Source organism: Lynx canadensis, chromosome B2, assembly GCF_007474595.2.
Source record: "Lynx canadensis isolate LIC74 chromosome B2, mLynCan4.pri.v2, whole genome shotgun sequence".
NCBI classification, from domain to species: Eukaryota; Metazoa; Chordata; class Mammalia; order Carnivora; family Felidae; genus Lynx; species Lynx canadensis.
In genome coordinates, this window is record NC_044307.1 from 150,515,991 (window position 1) to 150,536,265 (window position 20,275).

Genomic DNA, 20,275 nt, shown 5'->3' on the forward strand with positions numbered 1-20,275 from the left:
GAATTTTAAAGGGCTGAAATCATACGGCATGTGTTTTCTGACACAACAGAAAAGATGGCTGGGGAATTGCCCCATATCTGCAAATTAAGCAACACACTTCTAAATAACCCATGGACTGAAAAAAAAAAAAAAAAAAATGAGGGGCTCCCGGGTGGCTCAGCTGGTTAAGGGTCTGACTCTCGATTTCGGCTCAGGTCATGATCTCACAGTTTGTGAGATGGAGCCCAGGTTGGGCTCTGTGCTGACAGATTCTGTCTCTCTTCTCTCTCTTCCTCTCAAAATAAATGAAAGAAACATTTAAAAGGATCGGAAAGCGCATTAGTTTCCTGGGGTGGCTGTCACAAGAGTCTCGGGAGCCAGAGGTCCGTATCAGGTTCACTGGAGTGGAAGCAGGGAGCCATGGGGGCGGTGCTCAATTTGGGCTCCAGAGGAGCATTCTTCCTGCCTCTTGCGACTCCTGGGGGCCCAGGGGGCACCGTGGGGTGAGCATCCCTCCCCGTGTGCCCTCACATCACCCTCTGTCCTCATCTGTGTCCAAACCCCCTCTGCCTCTCTCACGAGGATGTGCGTGGCTCCCTTGGACGGTCCAGGGTAAACTCCCTTCCCGGGACCCACAACACAATGACGTCTTTGCCGCGTAAAGTGATATTCACAGGGAATTAGAAAGTGGACCTATTTTTGGAGCCACCATTCAACCCACTACACAAAGGAAAATAGAAAATATTTTGAATGATAATGAAAACGCAAAATATCAAACCCTTGGGATGCAGCTAAAGTCGTAAGTAGAGGGAAATTTAAAGTTATGAATGTTTATATCCTAAAAGAAGAAAGCTATAAAATCAGTGGCTGATGTCCCATATTTAGAAGCAAGAAGGAAAAGACGAAGGGGAAGGCGAAGAAGGAGAAGGAGAAAAGAAACCTAAGTAGATACGTGGAAGGAAGTAATAAAATAAGGGAAGAAATTTAGGAAATGGAAAATGGAAAGGTGATAGAGAAAGTTGATAAAACCTAGAGCTGATTCTTTGACAAGATCAGTAAAATCGATAAACTTCTAGACTGATCAGGGAAAACAGAAAAAACCCAGAAAAATTACCAGTATGAGGAATAAGAGAGGAGACACTGCTCCAGACGCTGCAGACGTGAAATGATAAGAAATGTCATGAACAACTGTGCCAACAGATCTGACAGCTTAGATTTGATCGACAAATTCTCTGGAAGACACAAATCATCGCTGCCGACGCAAGAATTAATTTGTTTTGAAAAAAGAATGGCCTTGGGGCGCCTGGGTGGCGCAGTCGGTTAAGCGTCCGACTTCAGCCAGGTCACGATCTCGCGGTCCGTGGGTTCGAGCCCCGCGTCGGGCTCTGGGCTGATGGCTCAGAGCCTGGAGCCTGTTTCCGATTCTGTGTCTCCCTCTCTCTCTGCCCCTCCCCCGTTCATGCTGTCTCTCTCTGTCCCAAAAATAAATAAACGTTGAAAAAAAAAATTAAAAAAAAAAAAAAAAAAAAAGAATGGCCTTATATCTAACGGAGACATTGAACTGGAATTAAAAGCAGAGAGAACTCCAGATGCTTCCAGTGGCGAACTCTAGCGACCGCTTGAGGAAGGAAGATACTAACCGTACGCAAACCATCAGAAAACAGAGGAGGGATCCTTCCCCTCCCTACGGAGGCGGGAGTATGCTCGCACTAGATCCAGACAACCCCGTGTAAGACAAGAAGGTTACGAAGCAATCTCTCTCGTGAACATAAATGCAAAGACTCTCATCAAAGCACTGGCAAACTGAACCCAGAAATATACAGAAAGGATAATATATCATGGTTCTAGTGAGTTGAATCGTACCCCTCAAAAACGTGTGCTGAGACTCTAACCCCAGGTACCTGTGCAGATGCCCACATTTGGAAATAGGGTCTCCGCGGATGCAGTTAGACTACGACGAGGTCATCCTGGATTAGCATGGGCCCTTGGTCCCATGTGACTGGTGTCCTTGTAAGAACGGCAGAAGACAGGCGGAGAAGAGAACGTCTCAGGAAGACAGATGTACAGAGCAAACAACGTATTATGGACGCGGAAGTCGTAAACCAAGGAACGCCAAGGATGGGTGGGCACCACCAGAATCTGGGGAAGGTGAGGAAGGGTCCTCCCCTGGAGCCTCCTGCGAGAACACGGCCCTGGCCACACCTGATCGCAGACCTCTGGCCTGCGGAACGGTGAGAAGGCAAATTGGTGACGGCGGCCTCTGTCTGTGACCAGCGGGGTTTTATCCCAGGACGGCAGATCTGGTCTCTTGTGTGGGAAGCCAGTGGTGGAATTCATCCTATTAACAGAATAGACGAAAATACATAATCATTTCAACCGATGTAGAAAAACATACTTAACATCCATAAATAAATAAGTAAATAAGTAAATAAATAAATAAACACACCCGCACAAACCAGAAATAAAAGGAACTTCTCTATTCTGATAAAGGGCACCTATAAAAAGCCTACAACTGATATCATACTTAATACTAGGAGACTCACACTTTGTCCTAAGACCGTGAACAAGGCAAAAATATGTGTTTTCACTACTTTTACGCAACCCTAGACTAGCCAGTGAAATTAGCCAAGAAAAGAAACAAAAGACATACATACTGGTAAGGCAGAAGAAAATCTGTCTTTAGTTGCCAATGACGTGACTAGGTGTGCAGAAAATTCTAAGGAATTGCCGAAAAGATCCCGAAGTAATTTAACACGGCTGCGGAATATAAGGCAAATATAACAACAACAAAATATCCGGGACGTTTCCCCCTACTACCAGTGCAAAAATTGGAAAAGGAAGTTTTAAAATACTTATAATAGTATAAAAATGTTTAAGGAGAAATTTAACAAAATAATTGAAAGGCCTAAAAAAATACACTGAGGGGCCACCTGGCTGGCTCCGTCGGAGGGGTGTATGACTCCTGATCTCAAGGTTGATGAGTTCAAGCCCCACATTAGGGGTAGAGATTACTTAAAAATCAAATCTCTTCAAAAAACACACTGCACGTACAATACTTGCTGAGAGAAATTACAGAAGTCTCGACTAAATGGAGACCGTGTTCATGGTTTGAATAGCAGGTATTGTTAAAATGTTAATTCTCCCCAAACTGATCGATAGCGCCAACGTGCCATATGTAGAGATGTGCGCACCCCTCCGGGGCACCCACCTGAAGATTTCAATCCTTGAGGCCTTACGGCAATGGGGAGCCCATAAACCCTCTCACAGCCCCACAGGTGACTCTGAGGGACATCTTGGGCTTTAAGAACAATTGTCTAGAGGAGCGCCTGGGGGGGCGTCTGACTTTGGCTCAGCTCATGATCTCACGGCTCGTGAGTTCGAGCCCCACGTCGGGCTCTGTGCTGACGGCTCAGACCCTGGAGCCTGCTTTGGAGTCCGTCCCCGTCTCTCTCTGCCCCTCCCCACTGGTGCTCTGTTCCTTTCTCTCTCAAATACAAATAAACATTAAAAATAATTGTTTCTTTAAAAAAGGACAACCGTCTCGAATACTGGTGGCCTGGAGTCAGAAACGGGGTGCCCTGCGTCAGGAGCAAGGTCGCCTCCGCCTGAATTATTAAATGTAAACCGTAAACGACAGTGCTGTTGGTCCCCCAAGTCGGAATTACCATAGGGTTTCCAAACAGAGGGCTTTTTCTACCTTGCCTTTCTCCAGCGTCTCTTGTCGCCATCTGCCCAGGCCTGCAGGTGCACAGGCCGGAGACAGCGCAGAAAACCAGGGCGGGAACGCGGCCGTCTGGGAACGATGCAGTGACAGGTGTGTCACTGCCGATCACCCCGGTAGGGCTTTAGCTGTGTGTCGTTAAGGTGACTGTAGTCGTAAACAGCGAGGGAACACTTACGGTCACGTAAACGCGCCACCTTGCCGGGCACGGGAATCACAGGATGTACTGTCTCTGTGCTAGCAATAGATGGTTTTCGAAGTCACGGTCTTAGAAGGCCAACAGACCCTCTCCAGCCCAGCTCGCTGCCCTCAAAGAACAGGGGGTGACACCTTAAGAACGTGACTTCACTCTCCACCGATCACTGAACGCCACTCCACCCGGGGACCCTAACTCCAAATTTTGCCCTTAAAAACCCTCCCTTGTAAGCCTTCTGGGAGTTCGGGATTTTGAGCATTGGCTCCCTGTCCTTCTGAGGGGCACCGCACCAACAGACAGCCTCTCTTTCCTCACTGCAAAGCTCCGTGTCCGATTCATTTATTTACTTCTTTATTTCACTGGCTTGCTGCACATCAGGTAGGCGAACTCTCGTTTGGTTGGGTCTAAAAACCAAAGAGGACTCTGCCTGCCCCGGTAGGTGATGCCCGGGAGGCCGATGTGACAAGTTGATGGAAGAAAGACATGAGACGAACCAGACCCGTCAGTCCCTAGGAGGCATCCGCACACGTGAAGCGCGCCCCAGCTTCCGTCTGCAAATTCTATTTGTGAGGACAAAGCAGCTCCGAGGATCCAGGGAGATAAGCAGGCAGGCGGCACACGGGACAGAGCGCCGCCCGGGGCACCAGCGTCCTTGCTGCTTTGACTCCCACACACCCTCACACACACCGCGGACTGTTTCAAGAGGGTGGCATGCCTCGATTAAAAGGTGCTCCAATCCAGGGGCGCCTGGGGGGCTCAGTCGCTTGAGCGTCCGACTTCGGCTCAGGTCACGATCTCGCAGTTCGTGGGTTCAAGTCCCGCGTCGGGCTCTGTGCTGACGGCTCGGAGCCCGGAGCCTGCTTCCGATTCTGTGTCTCCCTCTCTCCGTCTGCCCCCCTCCTGCTCTGTCTCTCTTTGTCTCAGAACTAAATAAACATTTAAGTAAATAAATCATACAAACAAAGGCACCCCAATCCCGCGTTATTGTCGTTCTGGGAGATGAAATCTGCACTTTCTCCCCGGCTCGACCACATGAGAAAAAGTGAACTCCGCATTACGTGGATACGAAGCACGCCCGGGTGTTCCTAACTGGACCGGCCTGGTGTCCCGACCCCTGGCCCTGGGGCCCCCTCTCCTGGTGGAGGCACAATGCGTCTCCCAGGCCGGGCGAATTATGCATGCGTCGGTCGCAGACGCAGCCAGGCGGGGGACAAAGGAGCGCTGCCCGCCTGCGTCCTGCTTTTGTCGCGGCCAGCCATCTTTTGTGGTGTGGCCTGGGAACGCGGCGAAGGAGCCACCCCCGCTGCAGAAGCCCCCTCCACCTGGCTGCGGGCGCAGAGCGCAGCCGCGGCCCTATTCTCATCTCCTAGGCAACCGGAGGCTGAGAACGAGATGCCACGGGAGGGAGGTGGATTCCATATCGGGAAGGAGAGATTTGAAAGCTAAAGCTGAGCGGGGAGGCTGCCGACAAAACCAAAACGTCGTGGGGGACGACTGTCAGATGGAGGACAGCCCCCCCCCCCCCCCCCGCCGACCCCCTCGCCGCCTCCAGGAAGCCCGTGGCCTCTGACCGGCCACAGCTCTCTCTCTCTGCTCCTTTCCCCGCACGCTTGTTGAACAATGGACCCGATTTAAAACCCCTGAGTCATTGCAGTGGAGCCCGCTAGGGGTGATTAAATAATAAAATCATTAAAACTGACAAGGAGGCGGGATCCTTCAAAAACACAAAATCTGAGATGCATGGCGAAATGGTCTTTTGGACACACCGCGAAATAGTAACTCACCACTGTAGACGCAGATTGGAAATAAATTCTGAGCTAGGAGAGCTCGGCGTTCCCGGGGCGCCTGGTGGGGGCTGTTAAATGGCTGACGTTCAAATACAAATCCTAGCCCCCCCCCCCCCGGTCTGCCGGGGTCCCCTCCCACCTCCCCCGACTCCCCACTAAGAAACCCTCCTTCTCTGAGTCCTCACCCTGCATTCTGACTGTCTCCAGGCACAGCTCTGCCCGACAGACAAGATAGACATTTAAAAACCAGTCATGTTTTGGATGAGTGTGGCTTTGAGGCACAAGACGGATGAATTATTTCCTGCCGGTTGGCGCCTCTGCCTCGGGCGTGGGTGGGAGTGCTGCGCAGGGGAAGGGGAGGGAGACAGGATGTTTCCAGGGAGGGACACAACAGCAGACCAGCCCCTTGAGGGCTGCTGACACCCAGCCGCCTCCACCGATGGAGTCAGAAAGCGAGGGTCGACTGAGCCCGCCTTACATCTGCATCGTTTAGGAAAATACATGTGTTATGCCTTGTAGGCACCGGGGTAATTTTTGCACAGGTAGATCGTTGCTATAATCTGAGAAATTGCTTCCCATGGGGGAAAGAGGGTTTGAGGTTCTTTCAACAACCTAAGAGGCTCACGTCAATGCGTCGCACAAAGAAATAACATCCTCTACATAAGGCAGCCCAAGCCTCTTGGATGTTTTCAAACCCTGATGAATGTCAGGGTGAATGTCTTCCTAAACCGGAAGCCCCAGGACTTGGCAGGATGCAGCCAGGCTCGCGTATAGCGGACATCCCATCCGTATCTGTCTTACGACACACATCGCGACCCTCCTACCGTACCCCCAGCCATTCGGAGGAAACCAGCCTCCCAAACACCCCGCTACCTCTACTCCCTGGCAGCACAGAGGTTGCTAAGGGAGTGAATGATCTAGTCTAGGCCAGCAAGCAGAGGGAGGTCACGAGTCTCACGTGCACACAAGGAGGCGGGCGTCCGTGGTCTGACGGGGGCTGCAGGCGATGGGCATCCCAAGGACAGACGAGCATCGCAGTGAGCCAGCTCGTTCTTTTCGGCAGAGAGATCTGCCCTCACAGTTCCACCGGCAAAGGACAAGCCCGTGCCCGGGATCCGGGTCACCTGCCGGAGGACTCCTTGCAGCTGTCTCTAATAACCTGTTACAGATCGATCGCTGAGCAGTGTCTCTTCATCCTTCCCGAAGCCTAAGCTCTTCATCTCGTGGGGTATTTGTTGAGAGCAAAGAGATCCTAAGAGAGGTCGTGGGCTCTGTCCACGTCTTGTAGGGGGCACCTTACATTTTTAAGAAAAGGGGGGAAGGGTTTGCCCTGTTTTACTCACGCTTTGTTAGTATCTATCTCCTTTCGTGCACATAAAGTCATCTGCATCTAGAAAACCGGATTCTCTCCCGTCTCTCGTTGCTTTGTGCCCTGGCGTGTTCACTTGGGAAGTCAGTCATGCCTGTCTTCCTTCCCCTCCCGCCATCCCGTCTGGCTGGAGCCAGCCTCTTCGGGCCCCCGTGGCGGAATCACTTCCCCAGCACCCACGTTTCGTGGAGAATGGAGAACGCCCATCTCTTCGCTGGGCTGGAGGAAGCGCTTCATGCCAGCACCAACACGGAGCCTGGAACGTAAGTGCCAGTACATCGCCGTTGGAGGAAGCCAGCAAGCTACACATTTCACTTCTGCACAACGGCAGGAGAGGCTTGGTCTGCTTTCTTGCTGTTGGCACATACTTACAAAAATTAGCTGCACCTCCGCTTGGCGTTTCGACGAGCGGGGTACCTTCTTCCACTGGCATCGAATAAGATGCTTTAGGTGGCCTCCAGGCTCCCCCTGAGTTTTCAGTTTTCAATGTTGTGCCATAATTTTCCCCAACTAACGACCGTGACTGGTGACCCCTGACACGCAGTCTTGCAAATTTTCTTTCTGCCTCTGTTCCTCTTTTGGAAGATGACAGTTCAGAGCACCTTAGTTACTGACGATTCTCTTTCTGTTACAGATCGGTCTGTTGCAGACGATTCTCTTTCTCATGCAAATTTCACCATTTTGCACAAATACCGGTTGTATGTCACGGACAAATCCGCTATTTTCCTAATGCCTCAGCAATCTGGAGGAACCGTAATCGCTAGCCGTGCTGCGTTGACGGAAGGCCACGCGGCAGTGCAGGGGAGGCGGGCCCAGTGACCCGCAGAGGCTTGAGACGCCCCTGTCTCAGAGAGAAACCCCCAGCAAGTCAACACCCAATTTCTTTTGCCAGGTGTCCACAGATGGGCCAAGCGGCCCAGGATTCTGCCACCACCCCAGCACGGCCGGCCCCATGTCCACCTGAGACCCCAAAAGGCACGGGGCTAGACCGCACCGTCTCCGGGTTTCACGAGGTGCAGCAGGCTTTGCCGGGAAGGAGGAAAGAAGCGGGAGGTGACAGGGCTGACCGATGTCTGGGGAAGTGGGAAAGCTGGCTGTCATTGCACCTGGCGAGGTGTCTTTAGAGAAGCAGAGTCATGCAGAATGGAAGCTGGTGGGGGCAGGAGGGCGGGTGCCTGACCACCTGTTCGGCGCCTGAACTTTACGGTCTTTTGGAAACTTCTAGGGTGTTCTGGGTGGCCCGCACCCCTAGCATGTTATAAACGAAACCACCCCTGAGAGAAACAAATGGTTCTAATTATGCGGATACCAAGTACAGGGCATCTGGAATAGATTATCTGATGAAAGCACTCGTGATCGATAAGAAGTGATTTAAGGTTTCTGTAAGGGCAAAGCGGAAGGTGACAGAGCTGAGTAAAGCGAACATGTGTCTGTGCGTGCATACACATACACGTATGCACAGACACACATAGACGTTGAAGGAAGTCCATGTACACACGCACATCCAGTATATACACACAAACACGTGCGTCTGTTAATACATATTCACAGAAGAAAAGAGCATTAACATAACATAAGGGCCTCAAAACTGCTAACTTAACAGCACAGATGGTACACGCAAAATCCCCTGTTCTCACTTTGTTGTATCAGAGATGCAATCGTGGCTCCGTGGTCGCTAATACGGCACAATCTGCTTCGTCCATCCCCACCATTTCTTCGGGCTCTCGGGAAAACGCCCTTCTGGGTGAGTCTGTGCTCAAGAGCCCTGGCCCCGGTCTGGGCTGCTAGCGTAAGATGAACCATCAGTCTGGAGATGGACGGGGAAGAGATTTCGCTTACAAAGCTCTTGTACTCCAGAAACTCATGGGTCCGTCAGAAATCAGCCCACCGAGGTTCCGGTTCCAGCACTACTGTTTCTGGGACAGTTTCAGTAAGCCTCGGTATCGCTTTCGTAATCACGGAAGTAAAGATACCACGAGCCCCACCTAAGCCATCTGATTATTGAGCGGAGTTTGGGAGACTCACGGAACACTGCCCAGACACCGGCACCCACAGGCCACCGCGAATGTGCCGTCGGGTGAGGGTCGCGGTAGCACGAGCGTCTGGGAGAAAAGGAGCCTCTGCCTCTCGTTCTTTCCGTGGGACTCGCCCAGCGTGTGGGTCCGTGAACAACTGTTGTCTCGTTATCTGAGGTGGAGAAGCGGGGAGTCCGGGCAGGTGCACACGGGAGCTCGGGGCTTGCCCCAAAGCCAGGTTGACACGGTGACAGCCACCCGAGCTGGCCAGAATCCCATATGCTTTCTACTGCGGCTTCCTGTCCCCAGAGCCCCGGGACAGTCCTTCATAGAGGGTCCAGACAGGCGACCCAGCGTGTGTCGGGTTGGGTCAGACCTCGACTGTTGGTGGCTTAGGAAAAGTCGCCACAGGGGAGTGGTCACAAAGGTCAGCGCTGCACCCCAGATGCTCCTCTCGAGGACAGAGCTCCAAGAACGTGGCTCCAGCGGGGCCCTGGCTGGTGCCTCACACGAGTATTTGTGTGGGGCACGGGATGTTCAGGTTGAGTGCCACACGCTCGTACGTTTTTAGAACACAACACACGTTTCCTCTGAAAGCCAGGTTTGCTCCCCAGGCAGGAGCCCCTCGCTGTGACCCTGCCCCAGGACAGCGTTCCCGGCCTCCATCAGCGTGGACGCTCACAGAACCGGTCACGGGTGGCTAAGGCAGTGGCTCTCCAGCAGAACCCTTACCACTCATCCAGACGAATATTCTTGTGCAAATCCTCCGCTTAGGTGCGGTCCGGTCTGACTGCAGGATCCGGCCGGGACCCACCCTCCAGGAGAGTCACTCTTCCGCTTTGTGGATTAGAACAAAGGACGGTAGCACAAGTCGTCGACCCTGAAGTCGAGGGGGCTTGATGGGTTTAAAAGCACAGTATGAAATTGCAAATGGAATGGGCTGGATTTGTGCAATGATTTCTGGTTTGCAAAGCACTTTTACACAACACCACGGTCTGAATCTTTGTGCCCCCACCCCCCCACCCCCAATTTATAAGTTGAAAGGTTAATCCCCTCGATGAGTATTTGGAAGTGGGTCTTTGGGAGGTGATGAGGTCATGAGGGTGTGGCCCTCATGGATGGGACTGGTGTCCTTATCAAAGAGGCCCCAGAGAGCCCCCTTCCCCTCTGCTGTGCAAGCACACAGCGAGAAGATGGCCCTCTGGAGTGCCCTCGCCTGACCGTGCTGGCCCCCTGACCTGGGACTTCCCAGCCACCAGAACATGCAGAATAAGTCTGTGTTGTTACAAGTTGTCCCGTCTGTGTTATCCCGTTGTGGCCCGGAGGGACCGACACGTGTTGTTCTGTACGGTCAGTGTGTGTATCACCCGAGTTTCCGGCTGCCCGTAGGACACGCTTTACTTCGGTATCACCCGAATGGAAACCGATTAATTGAATCGTCTCCCCAAGTACAGCTGGGACATGGTGATGCTGTGGGCCAGCCAGCGTTCTTTGCACACAACAGACAGACCCCTGCTACCCCGGGCACCGAGGGTATTTACCGGGTGACCGCACGGGCTCGTAGGAAAGCGGACAGCCTCGTCAGAAAGGACAGGAACTGGGCCACCCCCAGCACCGCGTGTCACAGTTCACAGGCAACTCCTTAAGGGCACTGACACTGGGCCACGGAAACGTCAACAGTTTTCTTAGTCTAATTTCCAGGGACAACAGGGGACGTCCCCTCGAGGCTTCGGAGGCAGCGGGCTTGCCGCCACCTTGATCTCAGAGCCTGGTCTCCAGAGCCACGAGGGGCACGTTCCCTCTGCTGTTCCCACCCTTCGGATGGGGCCCCCGGCACAGGAGGCAGACAGCAGAGTCCACGTTCTGCCCTCCACTGCCCTCACCTTTCTCGCTAACCCGCGTGTGTTTGCAGAGACACGTGTGCCTTCCTACACACACGCGCACACACAGTTTGGTGACACCTAGGGGTCCGTGCGGGCAACCCTCGAAGGTCCTCGTGGGTCCTGGGAAGGCCGGCCGCCCCACGGAGCCTGCGGCCCCGAGGATCCAACACAAGCCGTCTGTGGTCACGGACGACGGCGAACACGCAGGGCTCCCGGGTTTGAAGCCGGCTCCCCGAGTTGAGGCAGAGGCGGAAGTCCCGTCCTGGACTCCCAGCGGCTCTGCTGGCCCTCCCTCGCGGTGCTCTCACCTCACTCGGGAACGTGGCTTCCAGGGAACCGCGGTGGCCACCGAAATTCCTATTTTAACGTGTGCTACTCATCAAATGTGGGAGAGCTGGCTCCTCGTGGCAAAACGAAGCTGGTCCAGACAAGAGGGGATTGAGACGAGCAGACAGAATCCAAGGATGTGACAGCACAGGGACGAGGCTCATTCCCCCAGGCTGCCGCCTCTCACCGAAAACCAGAATTGCCGGGAAGTGTCCCCAGAGATCGGACAGCGTGGCCCCCCTGAATCACACTTCCCGGCCAAAGCCACAGAAGGAGGTTTGAAGTTCAGAGTTCACAAGGGAGCGCGGGGAGGGGGCAGCTCATCGAGCACAAAGGAGTGAAGGGGGGACTGGTCCCTCCCTCCCGAGGAGAACGTTCTGCCTACACGTGGCGTTCCAAAGCTGAAGGACCAAGTTCAAGCTCTCCCTCACTGGGAAAATAATTGTTCTTGACAGTCCTAGGGAGCCTCCGCAGAGAGCTGAGCTCCGTGTTTCGGAGCCCAGAAAGGAGGGGGCACGCAGTCCGGGGAGGAGAGCGGGGTCCGGGGCCTCTGTGGTCAAGGGAACAGCTCCAGTGCGGCCGCGTCACTGTCTGGAGAAAGGTCGTTGGAGCCGATACAGTAGCCGCAACACCACAAGGGGTGTGCGAGCCACTGGGACTGGAGACGTTTTGTGCCTGCGTGTTAGTTCAGAGTCTGCGCTGTCATAAACGGAGCTGGAATTAAATGGAAGCTTTCCATCAGATAAGTTTTCCACAAGCGGACGCAGCGGACGCATGTTGCTTAGCCCTTGCTTCTTCCTTATCGAGAGCGTCGCTGTGTCCTCAGCTTTGCGGTTTAGGAGGCAGCCGCCGGGCCACCGCCTGAGATGCTGCCCACGGTGACCCGAATGTGGAGCGCTGTGACTCCTCTTTGACAGATGAGACCCCTGCACGGGCCGCTAAGCGGTGAGCGAGGACTGTCCCCCCCACCAGTCCTTCATCTTCCCTCGAACCTGACGTCCGTATCCCCGCACGATGACCGAAGGACAAAGCAGCGTGGCACAGTGACCCCCGCCTCCAGCCGCCCCCGCCCGTAGCCTGCAGTCACCTCGTCTGGGTCAGAACCAGTCCTGACGTGTCTCCTTTTAGTGCGTCCTGGGCACTGGGCATCGGGTCCCTCAAATATCGGGCTGGCAATGTCTCAGCTGGCCGTTCAATACTTGCGTCCATAGGGTTTTTTCTTCGTTTTCAAATGGAACTCAAGCTCATACAATTGAATTAGCTTTTCTTGATTCTTGACGTTTCTTGTCGCTGGTTCATGCCCGACTCTCCTGCCCCCTTGTACTCATTTCATGTACACACGCCCTTATTTTTAGCAATGCCGTGAAAACCCAAAACTTACACCAGCCCGATGACCCCACCCCTTCCACACTGATGACCACATCTGCGTGCCTCCCTCTCCCCCACCCCTCCCCCCACAGGTGTTCATGGTTCTCCTGAAGTTTTTGTTTTACACACACACACACACACACACACACATGCCTAAGGAGGAGCATTTCATTTAGACTTTGTCGTTTTTTCTACCTTGTGTATTAGAAGATACTCATTCAGCGGGCAGTTCGGATGTTTGCTCTCTGCACTGCAGGTGGACCTGGAACTCTCTAGAAATTCAAATTCTTGAATCCTCCCTCTGGCCCTATGGAATCAGAACCCATGGTCTGCGTTTCTCTGATGACTCAGGAGGCCCCAGAACCTCTTAATTTTCTTACTGGGTGTTTGTGTTCTCTCTCTTCTGAGACGCTTGGTAGACTTTTGCCCCTTGCTACGGGGTCGTTTATCACTTTCTTAATGATTTTAGGTATTTATATATTCTTGACACTGATTCTTTCAGGTTAAATACACTGAGAATATTTTTTTTCCCACTTATAGTCTGTTTTCTCTATGTTGTCTTACGATGAACAGAGTTTCTAATTTTAATGGAAACAAGTGTATTATTTTTGTGGTTAACACTTTTGATTCTTATTTAAGAATGCCTTCCTCGGGGGCACCTGGGTGGCTCAGTCGGTTGAGCGTCCAACTTCGGCTCGGGTCATGATCTCGTGGTCCGTGAGTTCGAACCCCGCGTTGGGCTCTGTGCTGACAGCTCGGAGCCTGGAGCCTGCTTCCGATTCTGTGTCTCCCTCTCTCTCTGGCCCTCCCCCGTTCATGCTCTGTCTCTCTCTGTCTCAAAAATAAATAAACATTAAAAAAAAAAAAGAATACCTTCCTCACCACAAAGACAGAAAGAAATGTACCTACGTCTTCTACTAGAGATTTTACAGTATTTTCTTTTGACACACAGGTCCTAATCCAATTTACAATAGCTCATGATAAATGTTGACGTCTCGTACTCAAGTTCCCTCACTCTGTGTTGACCATTCCTTTTGTTTTGTTTTGTTTTGTTTTAGAATCAACTTGTAAACCTCCTTGGAAGATCCTTTTGGGAGTCTGCTTGGGCTTGCGTTACACTGACAGATCAGTTTCGGGTGAATCACCACTTTCCGCACCATGTGCCCACACTGCCTACAGGAACTCGGGATTCTTGTTCAAGTTGTCAACCTCATTTTCAAAGCTTTGCACACATTACTTGTAACACTTCTCCCCAAGTCTCCTCCGCCCCACGACCTGGAACCCAGCTCTCCCCTCCGTCCGGAGGCTCATTCTGAGCGTTGGGGCTCGAGAGATTTCTCTGTTCTAACGCAGAGCAGCCCCAGAGACAGCAAGTTCTATGCCACATTCACTATCATAATATTATGTCGATAATTTCCTGATTCACTGTGAGATATTTTTAGGAAGACCACTTATTTCCTTTTACTTTAAAACATTTCCCCCAAGTACTATCATTCTTCACATGTTTTATTATTTCCTGAAACCAAATCAAAGAGGAGCAAAGTGACTTCCCACTGTCCTTCCTGAAGCTCCTCCCCTCCCCCCAGTAAGCCTGCTCACCTGTTAGCCCAACTCAGTCTGTGGCATTTCTCCGTATCCTCCCCCCCCACCCCCCTGCATAGCTTCCGAATCGTTTTTTTTTTTTTAAGTTTATTTATTTATTTTGAGAGAGAGAGAGAGCACGAGCAGGGGAGGGGCAGAGAGAGAGGGAGAGAATCCCAAGCAGGCTCCTCACTGTCCAGTGCAGAGCCCGACTCCCGGCTCAAACTCCTGAGCCGTGAAATCATGACCTGAGCCGAAATCAAGAGTCGGGCATGTAACTGAGCGAGACAGCCAGGTGCCCTGATTCTAAATATTTTTGAAGTGAAGATCTGATCTGTAAACAACAGTCTCTCTTTAAAATTGTTCTCTCCACATGATATGTAAAGCACCAGATCAGAGAATCTGAAGCACACGGTTTAATAGGTCAATTTAGCTGTAGTGAAGACATGTTGAGGGTGGCCCATAATTTTTGTTTCTGTTCGTGTCAGTCAAAATTAGGAAATATGCTGTTCCTGTGTCATTGGTTTTGTTTCCAAAACAAACGCACGTACTTTTGATCATCATATAAGTGACCTCGCCAGGATGATCTGAAATTATAAATCTTAAAAGAAACAGCCAAATTTTTAAGGCATCACAGGTTATGTATTGAAATAAAACTTAGCAAGAGTCTGTGTTTTGGGGATCATTTAGCGAGACATAATTGAAGCACCCATGAATCTTTAGTTCAGAAATTAATTATTTTGGGGGAAAGGGACTTGTGGATTAAAGACAATTACTGAGATTCTTTTTTTAAAAAAATGTCTATCTACTTATTTTTGAGAGACAGAGAGAGTGCACATGAGTGGGGGAGGGGCAGAGAGAGAGGGAGACAACAGAATCTGAGGCAGGCTCCCGGCTCTGAGCTGTCAGCACAGAGCCCGACGCGGGGCTCGAACCCACGACCTGAGCCGAAGTTGGACGCTCAACCCATTGAGCCACCCAGGTGCCCCTAGATAATTACTGAGATTCTTAAGCCTTGGATTTTCACGGTAATTCACATTATAAAATGAAAAAAACCTCAGACTTAAATCTTTAGTAAATTTCACTTCCATCAGAATAAAGGTTCGGGAAAATGCATCCCAAATGCTACTCAATCACTGTCAAGCCATAAGAATTCACTAAATATTCTAACACGAAACTAAAAATAATTCCATCTCGGAGAAACATGTGATTTGAAAACGGTCTCACAATCTCAAAAATGTAACTCAGTGTAGTAAACACGCACTGAGGGCGTCAGGCCCGGCTGGAGGCTGTGAGGGTGCACAGATGAAGACAGCCCAGCCTTTGCCCTCAAGTTACACAGCCTAGTGCCTCTGGGGGCTTCTCCTGACATCAGCCATCACCGCACAATAGTTTCAAATATCCCTGCTCTTTCTTTCGGATGGTTGGATTCTGCGTCGGCTGAAGTATCGATTGGCGATGAGTCTTGATTTGTAGAACACGTGGCTCGTGTGCTGTGCCTCCGTCATTTATCTGAAAGATAAGGGGAGTCAGCCTGCCCTTTGGAGAGTTGATAGGGGAAAAATGCAAGGCACTCTCCAACGTCTTAAAAAACCCATACGCATCCCACGCTTCTGTCGGGATGGACCATCAATTCTTTCTTAGCTGCCGTCATGACTCAGTCAGAAAACGAATCCCTCCCTCTCCCCGAGGTGACGGATACGGGAGAACCGAGAAATCCAGATGAAATACAAGGAGTTACGCAGGAAAGATACTGCTAAGTGGGGGACTAAAGAAGACGGATTGGAGAAACGTCTATCCAAATGGCGCTTTTGTCTACTGTTGGGTAGTAGGAATCTTATATCCTGTCCCAGAAGCCACAGAAGAGGAGCATAAGTTGGGTGAGGCGGTGAGGATGTCCCAGCTGTGGGCATGAGTCCCCGCCGTGTGAAGCTGCGACCGCTCTGCGATGGTCGTCGTGTTTTACCCAAAGGGAGCAACCCCCGTTGGGTGCTATTTGTGGAGATCCACATCACAGATCTTCCGGATTTAGAACTCTTTGTGCTCACACCAATCCTTGAGCACGCAGCCTGAGTGTTTGCTTTGGACACGATACTCACGGGTCTTCGTTTGTCATCAGTTGCACCACGGTAGCGTTTTCTGATGCAAACAGGAAGAAAGGTCCAACAGCGGTCGGCGTCCATTTCAAGAGAGCGAAAGGAGTGGACACCAGAGGTCACGGTCCAGACGACTTAGGGTGACCATGAAATACAGATCTGAAGAAAGAGGGTTTGACCTTTGAAAGAATCCTTTACAGGTGCCTAGTGGGAGGCATCTCTTTGCATTGGAAATATTATTTAACCTGCAAAAAAAAAAAAAAGAGAGAGACAGAAAAGTTGGGGGGGGGGTGCTGTACATGCGGAACAAGGCCGTCCCGTGAGGAAGGGGACCTTCCGTGTGGGAAACAGCTTCTAGTTTGCGTTGATTTCCTGGAATTCTGGGTGGATTCTTCAGAATGACAAAAATGACAGCAATGACCACTAAAACATGAAATAAAGATCTCTGCTAACAGTGGAAATGTGTCAGTAAGGACTTTGCTTCTATAAAAGGAAGTCAAGAAATACAAGGAAGTGTTATAACCAGGGGACACGTGTTCCTGAAAAATACTATTTTGGGGAGAGAAAGAGTCCGTTGAAATCCATCCTATGAAAAAAGGCGAATGAATCAATTTTAAGAAGTATCTTAGGAATGGTGATTATTGCTTCATAGTTGGCTTTACTCCGCATCAGTCCCAAGAGAGGCTGTTTTCAATGATGTGGCCTCTGCCACTGATGGTCTGTCTGTCTGTCAGGCTTTCTGCCAGTCGGTCAGTCGCAGTTCACACGTGACCTGCTGTTTCAGAACAACCAGGTTGAAGCCTGACAACCGATCTCATTATAGTCACACAAAGGTCCGTGAGAAACAGCTGATGGGCGGTGGTGGCTTAACTCCCGTGTTGGACAAAGGGCCACAAAAGCTCCAGGGTTTTTGGGTTTTGGTGTTTGGTTTTCATCTTGGCCACAATTCCTTCTTTAAAGAGTAGACCACGTGGGCCATCATGCTTTTAGATTGCTATTTCTCTAAGGTTTCGTTGCTGCGTTTGGCGAAGCGATCACTTGTTTTGATAAGACAGACCTACCTCCGAAGGAAATGAAATACATTTCCTGAGCTCCGAGAACCAGAATCTGCCCTCGCTTAGCCACCTTTGATTACAGCACCGACAGCAGACAGAACAGACAGGGATGTAGCTGACACGATGACCTTCAAGCAATCAAACAGTACAAATCCCTGTCCTTGAGGGAAGCAGTAATAACGAGGAGCCTGAGTGCTTGTCCATCAAAATCCTCATTTTTATTCAGTTCTCACTGTGAGTTCAGAAATGAAAACACGACACGGAAGACGGTCTGCCGCATTCGGGGGCTGAGAAAGAACGCATTTCTAAATTGCACATGGATGGACGACGTAAGAGGGACACTAAATGTGTGTACGTAGCATCTTTCCCAAGCTTGTTTAAGAGTTTCCTTAAATGGGTTAAACAAACAGTGGTGTGCAGAAGGAGAGAGCGCACATCAAAAGCAGTTCTGGCCCCAGAGGGGAAGTAAAACAGAAACAGAGCTGAACCCTGGTCTCCAGGGTGGAAGGTTAGGCCATAATTGCCTCCTCCCGGGACTTGTAAGCGGTGCCGGGGGTGATGGCAGACAGTGGCCACAGCGCGCAGATAAGATACCAGCAGGGAGCTCAGGAATGCAGGCTTCGGGAGGAATTGCTATAATAAATACCTTTGATTATGAAACGCAATTTCCCCAGGAGCTCAGAGAGCTGCCGCACATTTTGTTTCTGTTGTCCTCATGATGGATTGGGGGGTTTATTAGAGGCAGGTGTTTTCAGCCTGGAGTTGTTCCTTTATTGAAAAATCAAAGCCCACGGAAGTTAAATACAACGCTAAACAATACAGTGAATCACCTCAAATAAAAAATCGCGCCCCCCCCCCAGTTTTGTCCGTTTTTTTTTTTTTTTCTTAGAGCTAGTCTGTGCCTGAATTTTTTCACTTGTGGGATTAATGTGAAACGGGAGGTAGGGTTGCCAGATTAGTAAACAAAAAACACAGGACGCTCAGTTACATGTGAATTTCAGATAAACAACAAATGCGGTTTGGCCTAAACGTGTCCTTTGCTGCATCTGCCGAGAACTGAAATTAACAAAATACTCATTGTCTGTCTGAAATTCACATGTAGCTGGGTGTCCTGTATTTCATCTGGAAACCGTGACCACGGGGCTCAGGTGCAGCCGACACAAAGGCTAGATGTTGTCTGGTCATGTTGCCGAGAGCTGACTTTTTCAAGCGTCCTTCTTTCTGTTCATTAACTCCTGTACCAAACCTCTGCCTCCAAAGCCCCTCGCACGGCCCTTGAACCCGGCCGGCTTTTTGCTCGAAAGTCACTTAGATGGAGGGCCTGTCTCGGCGCCCCCCATCTTGTGGGCCCGAGGTAGGTGTCTGCATATCACAGAGCGGCTGCCACTTCATGGCACTGCCCCCAGGCTGCGTCCGTCCCCCTGTTCCAGGAGCCCATGTCCACGACCGGTTGATGAAGCACAGATTAGCTCACCCTGAGCTGGTCCAACCCCAGTTCTCCCACCCGACGCTCTGAGCTTCTTGGCACAAGACGGCATTTCTCTTCTGGTCAGGAAGCTGTTATTAGTTATTTTTAAACTTTTAAACTAAGATATGATTATTGCTTTTGGAATTTTCAGCAAAAAACAAAAAACAAAAAAAAAACCCAACAATACCGTGTTTGCCTCTTAGTGCACAGTAAACATTTGTGGAATGAAAGAATGGGTCAAAGTAGGAAAGAACACAGTTCTCTCAATCAGAAAATGACAGCTCCACAATTATCCAACAAACCCTTTTATTATTTCATTTTATTTATTGTTTTGAAAGAGTGGAGGGGAGGGGCAGAGGAAGAGGGGGAGAGAGAGATTAAGCAGGTTCCGTGCCCAGCATGGAGCTGGATGTGGGGCTCAATCCCACGAACCACAAGGTCACGACCGGAGCCAAAGTCAAGAGTCACACGCTTAACAGGCTGAGCTACCTAGATGCCCCCAAGAAACCCTTTTAAAAATACAAACTGCCCTCTGGATATTAAAATGTGGTTCCAGCACAATGAAAAGTGGACAATTTCTTAGGGTATCTTTTCTTTCTGGCCTGATTACCACCTTTCTCAGCTTGCCACTGTGGTGCTGGGAAGGCAGGCCAGCATTCTGTAATAGCTTAAACTTGTGTTAACATCAGTTGAGCCGAGAGTGGTATGTCCTCCATAATAGACGCCTAATGTTTACGGAGCACATGCACCCATGCGTTGGGAGGAAGGTGGCCATCATGGTCTCCACGAGGTAGACAGCAGCTCAGCTCGCCAGCCTCACCCGCCACCAGAAACCCCAGTGTCCCCAGAAAAGTCAAGTACACTAAGAAGGGCTTCAGTCTTGCCACAGGATGTCAGCTCTAAAACTAGGTGTATCCAACAGGCGCCTGGTGGCTCAGTGGGTTATGGGTCTGACTCTTGGTTTCCGCTCAGGTCATGATCTCGCGGTTTGTGAGTTCGAGCCCCACGTCGGGCTCTGTGCTGACAGTGCAGACCCTGCTTGGGATTCTCTCTCTCCCTCTTTCTCTGATCTCCCCCTGCTCTCGTGCCCTCCCTGTCTCTCTGAAAATAAATAAACACTAAACAACAACAACTAAGTGCATCTACTTCCTAGCACGGCTGTTAAAAAGTACCTGGAAGTATATTGGTTCTGGAAGCCAAAAGTCTGGAGCCAAGGGGTGGACAGAACCTCTGAGGTCTGGGCAAGTCCTTGCCTCTTCTGCTGTGGAGGAGACCCTGTCCTTGGTGCTCCTAGGACCTCGGCTTAGAGCCGCAATACTGCTCTCTGCTGTGTTATCACACGGCCCTTTTCCTGTGGGTCCCCTCGGGACACAGGCATGTTGATGAGGAGCCCCTCTAATGGCCTCAGGGTCGCCTGGTGATATCTGGGA